The following is a 14,009-nucleotide window of genomic DNA, read 5'->3' as shown; positions in this document are numbered from 1 at the left end:
TCCACAGTGTTGATCTATCTATGTAGAAAGGACCGCAGCACACAATATTTCATCCAAGTAAAGTGCATCCTCAGCATAACAAAGCGTGACGTTTCCGTGGTATCTCACCGCCTTTATCAAGCATAACAAGTGAACATACATTGGGGGTTTAAATAGTCCCATCTACAGTGCAATTAATTCATAACAAGCAGTGAATTACATGTAAACATGTAGCATAAAGTGCATTTAAGAGCTGAGATTATTCAGTGTATATCTTCTTCCACCTAAAGTGCATCAATATATGTGCAAAAGTATAAAACATGCTACCGATGAATGTGCAGATTAAAAACATTACAGTAATATACGTAATTAAGGGCGGACACTCACCACAGAAGTAGGCGTAATTACAGTATACACACGAGAGCGTTAGGAAATAAACACTAGGCAGGTGCAGGCAAAGGCCCACATCCGCATCAGGAGGAAGTCAGATTCCACCAGAGTAATAAAGCACCAATCATCTCTTAGCATGAGTGGAGCCATGGAGGCAATGTCTCTGTACGGCTAGGATGAACTTGAGTTAGTAGATCTATGCCATTTAGGCATCATCTCCAACCCAGTTCACAGGCTCTCACCCCACTGGATCCCAATTTGGGAGAGGTATTGCTGCTTCACCATATATCACAGATGTTTCATTGTCATCATGTACCCCAAAATCCCACTGATGGCCTGATATAATGAAACAGATAGTCCGACCGCATCCTGAAAATTAGAAATACGTAATAAAACATTAATTTGCCGATCTGTTGTGTTGTAGTCTCTTTTCAAAGTTGTAAATTCCTAGAAAAACAGAAAACTATTAGAATTTTGTTTTAAAATTCACTTGTTATTTCACAATGGATACCGATCATCACACATCATTTGGACTATGTCGGGAGTATACCTATTTAACAAACATCTTATTGTAAGTCTTGAATTCTACATTTGGCTTTAAAGTGTCTAGTGTGTATATCCACTTTAATTAAAGTGTTTTAACCCCTTAAGGACACAGGGTTTTTCTGTTTTTGCATTTTCATTTTTTCCTCATCACCTCCTAAAAATCATAACGCTTTAAATTTTGCACATAAAATTCCATATGATGGCTTATGTCTTGTGCCAGCAATTCTACTTTGCAGTGACATTAGTCATTTTACCAAAAAAATCCACGGCGAAACGGAAAAAAATCATTGTGCGACAAAATTGAAGAAAAAATTTAATTTTGTAACTTTTGGGGGCTTCCATAAAATGACACCTTAACTTTATTCTGTGGGTCTATACATTTAAAATGATACCCTACTTATATAGGTTGGATATTGTCGTACTTCGGAAAAAATCATAATTACATGCAGGAAAATTTATACGTTAAAAATTCTCATATTCTAACCCCTATAACCTTTTTATTTTTCCGCGTAAGGGCCGGTATGAGGACTCATTTTTTGCACCGTGTTCTGAGGTTTTTATCGGTACCATTTTTGTATTGATCGGATTTTTTGATCGCTTTTTAGTAATTTTTTCATAATATGAAAAGTGACCAAAAATACGCTGTTTTGGACTTTGGAATTTTTTTGCACATACGCCATTGACCATGTGGTTTAATTAATGACATATTTTTATAGGTCGGACATTTCCACACGCGGCAATACCCCTTATGTTTATTTTTATTTTTACTTACATAGTTTTTTTTATGGGAAAAGAGGGGTGATTCAAACTTTTATTAGGGAAAGGGTTAAATGACCTTTGTTAACTTTTTTTCCACAATTTTTTCACAGTGCTATAGCTCCCATAGGGAGCTATAGCACTGCACACACTGATCTTTTACTCTGATCCCTGAAAAGCCATAGCTCTGCATGGATCAGCGAGATAGGGGCTCGGTTGCTCAAACCTGTAGCTCAGGCTTGGACCAATCAAATGCCGATCGGATGCGATGGAGCAAGGTAAGGGGACCTCTGATTTTATCGCGATGTCCCGATCAGCCCGACTGAGCTGCCGAGAAGTGTTTACTTTCCCTTTTAGACGCGGTGGTCAACTTTGATCACCGCGTCTAAAGGGTTAATAGCGCGTGGCACAATGATCGGTGCCGCATGCTATTAGACCAGGGTCCCGTCTATCATTAGCAGCCGGGACCGACCCAGTGTGATGCGGGGTCACTGTGTGACCCCGTTTTAAACATCGGGACCAGCATGACTCTATTCCCCCCTCGCCCCAATGGTGGGACATGATCAATTATCATCACTTTCAAGTCCTTTTCAGAATGTTTTTGTTCAAAAAACTGTTTAGACACCGGTAGATTTAACTTGCCTTTGCGAATACTATATCTGTGTTGGTTTAGCCGTGTCCTTAGATCATATGTGGTCTCCCCCACATAAAGTAAATCGCAAGGGCAACTTAGAACATAAATGATATAATTCAAACTGCAAGTGAGGTAAAACCCAATAGGAAAACATTTTTTTTGTCACCGGATGAATAAATTCTTGTCCTTTTTGAAAATATCTACATGTGACGCACAAACAACATTGAAAGCATCCCTTATTGCGTAGTTAGGTATTTCCGAGTCCCTATTTTTTTGATGAACACATCCATTTTAACTAAACGATCCTTCAAATTGGGGGCCCTCCGATATGACATCAGTGGTGGCAATTTAAATGAGTCTATATGGGAATAACTATCCCTCATTAGGTGCCAGTGTTTCCTCACTATTGCAGCAATTTTTCATGAGAAGTCATTATATGCAGTTACCAGAGGTATTCTATCAGTAACATAATTTTGTCTCAACCTCTGAGTCTCCTTACCAAGTTTAACTTTATCGCCTATGTCTAACGATTAAGTTACTTGAGTATCCTTGCTGTTGAAACCGCCTGGTCATTTTATTCATTGCAATATGAATCCGTGGCCCGGGGATGATAGCTGTCACATTTTAATAAGTTATTGCAGTCTGTGACTTTTGTTTACAGATGAGTTGTCAAACCCCCCCTGTCCATGATGGAAACTGAAACACCCAAAAACTGTACTGTCTTGTTGGAATGTACCAAAGTGTAATGAATATCCGGATTCACTGTGTTCAGAAATGTACTGAATGTGTGTAGCTCCTCCTTTCCACCTGTCTAAAGGAGGAAGATGTCATCTATGTATCTCCACCACCCCAGGACATGCCTGAAGTGGTGGGATAAATAGACGACAGTCTCCTCTAGGTGGGCCAGGAATATATTTTCATAATATATTGCTCCCCATGGCCACACCTCTCTGTTGTAGGAAAAATTCATAATTGAACATGAAATAATTGTTCTCCAACATCAATTGTAGCAATAAAATTACCAATGTCACCTTTTCAGTGCAATGCCCATCATTAGTCATAGCCTCAGTAACTGCTCTGATACCTCTTAGGTGGGAAATAGAAGTATATAGTGACATTACATCTAGCGAAGCAATGAGGGCCCCTTCTAGTATTTGCAAGCCTCTAATTTTAAATAAGAAGTCCCCTGTGTCTCTTACATAAGACTTGGTATTGATCGCATAAGATCTAAGTACCTTGTCTAAAAAGATAGAAATATTCGAGGTAATTGAATTTTTCCCAGACATGATTGGCCTGCCTGGAGGATTGTGTAATGTCTTGTGGATTTTTGGCAAAAGATATAATAAAAGAGTAACTGGAAAATCCCCAATCAAGAGTTTTTTTGTTTCTTCATCAATGAGGCCCTCATTATTTGCTGTATCCACAATATTTTTGATCTTATTCTAAATCTCCCCTTTCGGGTCCCTAGACAATTTAAAGTAAACATCGGTATAATTCAGCTGGAGTTCCGTCTCTAGTAGGTAAATATGCCTGTCTATGACCACGACTGCTCCGCCTTTATCAGCGGGTTTTATAATCAAGTTGTGGTCATGGACAAGCAATTGTAGGATGTCAAACTCTTCCCTCGTGACATTAGGATGAATAAATCTGGATGCATTTTCTTTCAGTTTATCAATATCACCCCTTACACAATCCATAAATGTTTTGATTGCATGTGATTCTATAGCAGGCTGAAATGCACTAGGGTTATAGAGACCGAGATAGCTGAACTAGAGACCGAGTTCAGCTGCTTGACTACTCACTGATGGTACTTTGGCATCAAACCATACTTTTAGCTGAACCCTATGTAAGAACTGATGAAGATCTAGTTCTTATTGGAACCAGTCTGTACGGAAACTTGAACAAAGTCCCTTATTCAACAGTTCTTCTTGGTCAGGTATAATAATGCATGAGGAAATATTTACCACAATATTATTGTCTGCTACATCCTCCTTCTCAGTGCTTTGTTGGATGTTGTCTTTTGGCAGCTCTTTACAGTGTCGGCAATGTTTTTGGCCATCCCCTCCTAATGCGCCTTCTAGAGGGGTCTGTGGACCTAAACAAGATCATTCTGAAAGTTCACTTACTTAGAATTGTGTACATAATCACTTTTCTTGTCATAAGTCCCCATACCGCTGGATTCTGGGCTAGGCATGGGGTCAATAATGACTCCGACGCCAAGTTACCGAACAACGGTAGCTTTACTGAGTTAGACAGGTGAGTAGTCTATACAGCTTAGCCAGGCCCACGGAGGTGACCAGTGACTTCAGAGACCTTAGGGCTTGCTGAGACTTGCAGTGGACTTGGACAATTTTGATGCTACACTGACTGAAGACAGGTTGACTTTGACTGACTTGACTGAGACTGATTATACCCCGAGTGTTGCTTACAAGGCTCTGGCTGGGACCTGGGGGTTGTGGAATTGTAGACTTGTGGCTGCATGGTTGGCTTGAGGCCTCCTCTGGACTCCAGACACAATCTTACGACTTGGACCTCAGAAAAGACTTAACTGGAAAACAAGAGAGTAAGCTAGCTCCTCCCAGGGCTTATATGGGGGAGACTAGGAGGGGTCCCATTGTTCACCCTAAGGTCACATGGTCACTGATAACTCACTGGGTTACAATCACATGACACTGATTAATCATTTGTCAACAGTTCAGAAGACATACCACTTTTATATACAATACACAGCATAAAGATAACTATACAAGGGGAACAGATGCAGGGGACCTAGGGGACACTACAGGGAGGCTGCCTGACAGGGCAGCTAGGGTACAGGTGTACAACTCCTGTACCAGGCCACTGCAAACTCCCCTTCTTAAACACAGCCATCCTCGGCGCCCAGTCCTAGAGGGCGGACGACTGAAGTAGCCACTGGGGTCTAGTGATGACAACAGTTCCTGGGGCATTAATTCCGAATGTCCTTTACAGGTCTGAGTAAGGAATAACAAATAACTGGGGATGAGTCCATGTGGCATTTGTTGACAATGTCCTTACATGCTCCTTAGGTTGTGGGATCTGGAACATGGGGGGTTTGTAAACCTTGTAACTGCAAATGTAACTCTTTTTACTCACCTGATTTGGATCGTGCTGCCAGAGGCTTTCTACCCGATACCATAGCTGCTGGGGCCCATTGGCAGAAGCTACTTCTCCCCAGAACACAATATGTACTTTAGACAATATGAAAATATTACCTTTGCATGACATTCTGTCACTACACGTGTCTTACTTAACCCCTTAAGGACTCAGGGTTTTTCCGTTTTTGCACTTTCATTTTTTCCTCCTTATCTTTTAAAAATCATAACCCTTTAAATTTTCCACCTAAAAATCCATATTATGGCTTATTTTTTGCGTCGCCAATTCTACTTTGCAGTGACATTAGTCATTTTACCCAAAAATGCACGGCGAAACGGAAAAAAAAATCATTGTGCGACAAAATCGAAGAAAAAACGCCATTTTGTAACTTTTGGGGGCTTCCGTTTCTACGCAGTGCATATTATGGTAAAAATTACACCTTATCATTATTCTGTAGGTCCATACAGTTAAAATGATACCCTACTTATATAGGTTTTATTTTGTCGCACTTCAATAAAAAATCATAACTACATGCAGGAAAATGTATACGTTTAAAAATGTCATCTTCTGACCCCTATAACTTTTTTATTTTTCCACGTACAGGGCGGTATGAGTACTCATTTTTTGCGCCGTGATCTGAAGGTTTTATCAGTATGATTTTTGTTTTGATCGGACTTTTTGATCACTTTTTATTCATTTTTTAATGGTATAAAAAGTGACCAAAATACGCTTTTTTGGACTTTGGAATTTTTTTGCGCGTACGCCATTGACCATGCGGTTTAATTAATTATATATTTTTATAGTTCGGACATTTACGCACGCAGCGATAACACATATGTTTATTTTTTTTTTTTTTACACTGTTTTATTTTTTTATGGGAAAGGGGGGTGATTCAAACTTTTATTAGGGAAGGGGTTAAATGACCTTTATTAACACTTTTTTTTTACATTTTTTTTGCAGTGTTATAGGTCCCATAGGGACCTATAAAACTGCACACACTGATCTTCTACACAGATCACAGGCGTGTATTCAGTGTGATCAGTGTTATCGGTGCTTGACTGCTCCTGCCTGGATCTCAGGCACGGAGCAGTCATTTGCCGATCGGACACCGAGGAGGCAGGTAAGGGCCCTCCCGGTGTCCTGTCAGCTGTTCGGGACACCGCGATTTCACCGCGGCGGTCCCAAACAGCCCGACTGAGCAGCCGGGTCACTTTCACTTTAGAAGCGGCGATCAGCTTTGACCGCCGCTTCTAAAGGGTTAATACCGCACATCGCCGCGATCGGCGATGTGTGGTATTAGCCGCGGGTCCCGGCCGTTGATGAGCGCCGGGACCGACGCGATATGATGCGGGATCGCGGCGCGATCTGTGCTTGTGATGTCATCAGAGAGCATTCCAAAAAGAAAAGAATTTCCTCTGTAGTATTCAGCAGCTAATAAGTACAGGAAGGATTAAGATTTTTTAATAGAAGTAATTTACAAATATGTTTAACTTTCTGCCACCAGTTGATTTAAAAGAAAAAAGGTTTTCACCGGAGTACCCCTTTAAGTTGCAGGGGAACCCACTGGCCAGTAGAGCACCCTGTACACGAGGACAGGAAAAATGGCTAGACATGTGAACATTTGACTATTTGTGGACTGGAAATATTCAGTTTAGCTACAGTCCTTACTAGATGTTACATTTGACTAACTTATGCACAAAACTCTATGTACATCACTGAATTAGTTATATATTGCTCACATAGTGCAATCTCCCAGCAGGAGATAGTGGACATTTCCCAGCAGGCATGTGATGCTGTGATGAATAGAAGACCTCAGCGACTGTTCAGCTTTCAATGAGGCTCTCTGATGCTTTTAGTGAGGCACTTTGTAGCTTTCAGTGAGGCTATGTGCATGTTTCAGTGAGGCTCTGTGCAGCTGTCAATCAAGCTCAGTGCAGAGGAGCATTTCCTGAGTTTGGTCTCCTGCCAGGCTGGGAGGAGACCAAACTCACTGTATTAATTGTGGCAGGGAACAGAACAGAGTCACCTAGTTACCATTTTTTCTATTACATTTTAAACTTATTTCTGTTGATAATTTTAAAAGCAAGTGAATGGTAAAGTGTCTGCTAATTATACAAGGAACACTATATTAAACGTTTTATTTGGTGACAGACACTCTTTAACAAAATTCTCATACATAGTTCCTTAAATGGAAATTTTGCATCCACAGTATTAATGCCCTGTATAGTGTCCCTTAACATTACTTGGCCCCTAATATTACACCATCACAGTACTTACCCCCCAATAGTGCCATCACACAGGGGGCTCTATTAGTAACTCCTAATAGTAACCTTGCACAATATTTATCCCCCTAATAGTACCCATACACAGATAAAGTACCTATTCAAAAAAAAAAAATCCCAGCAATGCTCCCCACACAGTAGTTACCCCCCTAATAGGGCCTCTTTAGTAGTTGGCCCCCAGTGGTACCCTTTACAATAATGAAACCTCTAGTATTGCCCCCACACAGTAGTTACCCTCAATAGTGCCTGCAAATAGTAGTTACCCCCTAATAGTGCACCACACAGTGGTTAGCACTCTCATTTTGCTCTTACACAGTAGTGACCCTTTCAACAGTGCTCCACGCAGTAGTTATTACCCTCTAATATTGTGCGCTCACAATAGTCTGTCCCCAGTAGGACCTATGTAGAATGTGTAGCCTCCACAAAGCACTTAACCACCTAGCAGTACCCCACATTGTAGTTAGCCACTGTTTGTGCAATCACACAGTAGAATGCCCTCTAGCTGTGCCCTACACACTAATCCACCCCACTCCCCCCCCCCCCCCCCGCACACACACGCACTGCGTAAAAGGGCTCCCTTTGCACTAATTGAAAGAAATGAAATGAAAACTTACCTTTCCCAATTTCCTCTCTGCTCCTCCTCCTCTTTCTGCTGGATGTGCAGTCACAGACAATAAATATGTGTGAACAGGATGAACATTTTCGTTTAGGAGGTCAAGAGGTTGTGAGTGAGGCGCCATATATGTTTGTCTGACAGATTTTGGGGAGATAAGCCATGAAAGGAAGATGTTATCATGGAAGTTTTGGCTGAATGGGGAAGATGATGAAAGCAGGTGCCTCTGAACAGACAAGAGTCAATGGATGCATCTGCCCTGTAATCACTATGAAGGACATTTATCATTGTTTGCTTTGGTAAGTGAGTTCTGTAGGCATTTTGTGTATTGCTTTGATTTTGCTTATGCATGACATATTTATTAAACTATCACAGGGTGATGATAAATTTGGCTCACATAAGAAAAAAAACAATAAATCACTTTTGAATACCATTTTTTAACACACATAAGCAAGTATAAAAAGTCACCGTCGCTTTATGAATTAATAACTCGAAAACAGTTTTACCAAATATTCTGATTCTGAGACTGTTTTTTCGTGACATATTCTACTTTATTTTGGTGGTAAATTTTCGGCGTAACTTGCATCCTTTTTTGGTGAAAAATCCCCAAATGTCATGAAAATTTTGAAAATTTTGCATTTTTCTAACTTTGAAGCTCTCTACTTGTAAGGAAAATGGATATTCCAAACACATTTTATTTTTATTCACAAATAACATATGTCCACTTTCTGTTGGCATCAGAAAATTGACATATTTTTGCTTTTTGAAAAAATTTGAGGGCTTCAAAGTAGAGCAGCAATTTTCAAAATTCAAAATGTCATTAAATTGCAAAATCCTAAGGGACAGATGTTATAGAACTACAACTCCCAGCAGGCCTGGGCAGTCTAGGCATGCTGAGAGTTGTAGTTTGGCAACATCTGGAGGGCTACCATTTGGGCACCAAACTGTGGTCTCCAAACTGTGACCTTCCAGATGTTGCAAAACTACAACTCCAAGCATGCCTAGACTGCCTTTGGCTGTCTGGGCATGCTGGGAGTTGCAGTTTGGCCTTCCTAGTGGTTGCCACAGTAAAGATCACTTTACTTTCACTTTCATTCCCCCCCCCCCCATAGTTTCCCTACCCGAGTCAGGATGTCAGGATCCAGCAGTCTCCAGCGATGATCGGGGGTCCCCAGGCATCTTCTCCTTCAGGTACCACCCTCCATCTTCTCCCCATGTTTCCCTCGACATCCAGGGGTGGGCAGAACAGGGGGTTGCCATGGCAACCCACTGTCCTGCCCTGCCATTGGTCAGAATCAGTTCTGACCAATGGCTGGGGATAGGAGGAGATCGCAGCACTGCGACCTCATTCCTATCCCTCAGGATGATCAGAGCTGTCACTGACAGCTCCAATTCTCCCTATTTTCCGGGTGATCGGGTCACCAGAGACCCAATCAGCCCGGAATAGCAGAAAATTGCATGTCTGAATTGACATGCGATTTTTTGCGATCACCGACATGGAGGGGGGGGGGGGTTTCAGGACCCCCCTCGGCGATGTGCCGGGATGCCTGCTGAATGATTTCAGCAGGCATCCCAGTCCGGTCCCCAACCGGCTAGCGGCGGGGACCGGAATTCCCATGGGCGTATGCATACGCCACACGTCCATAAGGACTCGGGATGCAGGGCGTTTGCATACGCCCGGCGTCCTTAAAAGGTTAAAAATCCTGTCAAAAGCACATTTGTAAGCCAGGACTGACTTGGCTTACACTTTTTGAAAAGGGTTTGTGACTTTTTTTGCTTATGTGCAACTTTCGCACTTGATAAATTCCCGACCACTGCAAAGTGAAAACTGAAAATTGCTTAGGTAGGACTGACTTGTGTTTTTTGCTTACCCACAAAAGTCACAGAAAAAGTTGCATATGTGCACGTGAGACTTTTTGTGCGACTTTTGTAAGCAAGAATAACCCTCTAAATCCCTTGATAAATCTCCTCCTACAGTATATGGTTACTGTACGGAGGTAATGTTTGCCAGTGTACAACATTTTGTATTCAGTAACAGTATACAGTAACCCCCCAACCTACGATGGCCCTGACATATGATAAAATCAACATACGATGGCCTCTCAGAGGCCATCGCATGTCGATGTCAGCATCGGCATACAATGATTTTATATGTCGGGGCCATCGCATTAAATGCTATCCGACAGCGCAAAATGCTTAAGCTGCTGTCGGATAGCAGTTTAAGCATCCCTGGCAGGTTCGCTTACCTATTCCCGCTGCTCCGGGTCCACTTCGCGATCCTCCGGCGTCTTCCGCATCTTCTCCAGGGTCCGGGCCTCGCTTTCCGGCGTCGTTATTACGTCACTACGCACGCCGCGCCAACGCAGCAGCGTAATAATATCACCAGAAAGCGAGGCCCGGACCCTGCAGAAGATGCGGAAGAAGCCGGAGGATCGCGAAGAAGACACTGGAACAGCGGGACAGCATCGGGAGCCCCTGGGACAGCATCGGGAGCGGTGAGGACCTGGTCCGGAGCGACGGGGACAGGTGAGTACAGCCTCCTATACTTTACATTGCACGGATCCCTCAACATACGATGGATTCGACAAACGATGCAGCGTTTGGAACGAATTACCATCGTATGTTGAGGGACCACTGTAGTGGTATTAGATGTTGGTAAGGGCTCGTTCACATGGCCGCCTTCTCCCGTCAAAAAATGCTCTTTCTGCAATTGGTTTACTACTTTTGCAAACAGGTTGCAAAGGGCTGTAAAAGGATCCCATTGATCTCAATGGGATTTTTTTTTACCGTCCTTTATCATCCATTTGTACCCGTTTTGTTTTTAATCCACTGTTTTTGATGAGCAAAAGATGTTAAATGCAGAATTTTTTTGGCCTTTAAAAATAACAGGTGAAAAACGGGTCTTTTAAATTTAACATTGAAGTCTATGGCAAATGGATGAACCTGTAATGTCATCCATTTGCCCCCGGTTTATACTATCCATTATTACTTCTGAGCATGCTCAGAAGAAGTGAAATCAGCAGACTCCTGCAGTTTTGTGGGAGTACTACTACTCCCATTATGGAACAGACTTGTTTCCATGATGGGAGTAATAGTTCCCCCAGCTGCAGGAGTCTGCTGTTGGCTGGGGAGACTATATTAGTGCTTGTACTACTACCCCCATCATGGAAAAGAGTCTGTTCCATGATGGAGGTTGTAGTACAGAGGCTGAGGGATTGATCACATTGGGTCTCTCTTCTGAGACCCGGGGCAATCATAAGTTATAAAGCAAGGTCCGCAACCCTGCGATGTATCGTGTGATTTTACTTTAATTATTAATTCCACCGCCGGGAGCCCTGAATGGCCAGTACCAAGGAGCCATTCAGGGCTCCCAGCAGGGTTTTTAGAATGAAGTGGCAGCGGGGGCCATATCTATATTAAAAGCGCTGTGGGGGGCAAGATATATAGTGCTGCAGGGGGGGGCAGACATATAGCCTACGTATCTAGCCCCCCAGTGCATTTATAATATGGCCCCCAGGGCCCGTTAATAAATATATACCCCCCGCAGTGTATGTATAATGTGCCCCCCCCAAAGTGCATTAATAAATATATGACCCCCGCCGGCGCATTAATAAAGATATGACCCTCGCCAATACTTTTCATGCATAGCGCTGTGGTGGCATATGTATATAGAAGCGCTGGGGGGCAGACTTATAGCGTTATCTGCCCCCCACAGCGATTCTATATACATATGCCACTGCAGCGCTATGTATGAAAAGTATCGTTTCAGTATCATTGGGACAGCTGGCTACTGGCACTATGCGCTGCTGTTAAATATACTTTTCAAATATAGCGCTGCGGTGGCATATTATGACAAATGCCCTGCGGGGGTATATATATTTATAAATGAGCCGGCGGGGCTCATATCTTCATTAATGTGCTGCGGGGGGCATATTCTAAATGCCCTGGGGGGGCTAGATATATAAGCTATATGTCTGCCTCCCTGCAGCGCTATATATCTTGTCCCCCACAGTGCTTTTAATATACACAATGCCACTCACAATGTTCATTTTAAAAACCCTGATGACCTGAATGGCTTCTCGGTACCGCCCATTCAGGGCTCCCCACAGAGAATTTAAAAATAAAGGTAAAAACACACGATACATCGATGAGTTGCGGAGCTTGCCGCCCGCTCCCCTGCTTAATAACTTCTGATCGCATCGGGTCCCAGAAGTGAAACCCAGTGCAATCAATCCCTCAGCCCCTGTACTACAACCCCCATCATGGAACAGACTCTGTTTCATGATGGGGGTAATAGTACAAGCAATCACATAGCCTCCCCAGCCACTGACAGACTCCTGCAGCTAGGGGAACTACTACTCCCATCATGGAAACAAGTCTGTTCCACGATGGGAATAGTAGTAGTCCTGGCTGCGGGAGTCTGTAGGTGGCTGCCTTTTCATACTAACGGATGAAAAACTGATGCAAAAGGATGCCACAGAATGTCATCTGTTTGCATCAGTTTGCATCTGTTAGTAGTATGATGCGTTTAGGAGGCAGTGATGGGAGAAAAGCGGGACGGAAGTAAATGGGCGTTGTTACACCGAGCGCTCCGGGTCCCTGCTCCTCCCCGGAGCGCTCGCGGCGTTCTTCTGCGTGCAGCGCCCAGGTCAGACCCGCTGACCTGGAGCGCTGCACTATTATCAACTGCGGGGATGCGATCCGCATAGCGGGATGCCCCCGCCCGCGGGTCGCATCCCAATCACCTCACCCGCCCCGTCCTCCTGCTGTTCTGTCCCTGTTCTGTCCCGGCGCAGGACGGGGCAGGTGAGGTGATTGGGATGCAACCCGCGGGCGGGGGCGTCCCCCTATGCGGATCGCATCCCCGCCGTTGATAACAGTGCAGTGCTCCCGGTCAGAGGGTCTGACCGGGGTGCTGCACGCAGAAGAACGCCGAGAGCGCTCCGGGGAGGATCAGGGACCCGGAGCGCTCGGTGTAACAATGGCCATTTACTTCCGTCCCGCTTTTCTCCCATCACTGCCTCCTAAATGCATCATACTACTAACAGATGCAAACTGATGCAAACAGATGACATTCTGTGGCATCCTTTTGCATCAGTTTTTCATCCATTAGTATGAAAAGGCAGCCACCTACAGACTCCCGCAGCCAGGACTACTACTATTCCCATCATGGAACAGACTTGTTCCCATGATGGGAGTAGTAGTTCCCCCTAGCTGCAGGAGTCTGTCAGTGGCTGGGGAGGCTATGTGATTGCTTGTACTACTACCCCCATCATGAAACAGAGTCTGTTACATGATGGGGGTTGTAGTACAGGGGCTGAGGGATTGATCGCACTGGGTTTCACTTCTGGGACCAGATGCGATCAGAAGTTATTAAGCAGGGGAGCGGGCGGCAAGCTCCGCAACCCATCGATGTATCGTGTGTTTTTACTTTCATTTTTAAATTCTCCGTGGGGAGCCCTGAATGGGCGGTACCGAGGAGCCATTCAGGTCATCAGGGTTTTTAAAATGAACATTGTGAGTGGCATTGTGTATATTAAAAGCACTGTGGGGGGCAAGATATATAGCGCTGCAGGGGGGCAGACATATAGCTTATATATCTAGCCCCCCCAGGGCATTTAGAATATGCCCCCCCGCAGCGCATTAAAGATATGAGCCCCGCCGGCTCATTTATAAATATATATACCCTCGCAGG

The sequence above is a fragment of the Hyla sarda genome, chromosome 6 (genome assembly GCF_029499605.1).
Source record: "Hyla sarda isolate aHylSar1 chromosome 6, aHylSar1.hap1, whole genome shotgun sequence".
NCBI classification, from domain to species: domain Eukaryota; kingdom Metazoa; phylum Chordata; class Amphibia; order Anura; family Hylidae; genus Hyla; species Hyla sarda.
Note: the sequence above shows the minus strand (reverse complement) of the source record.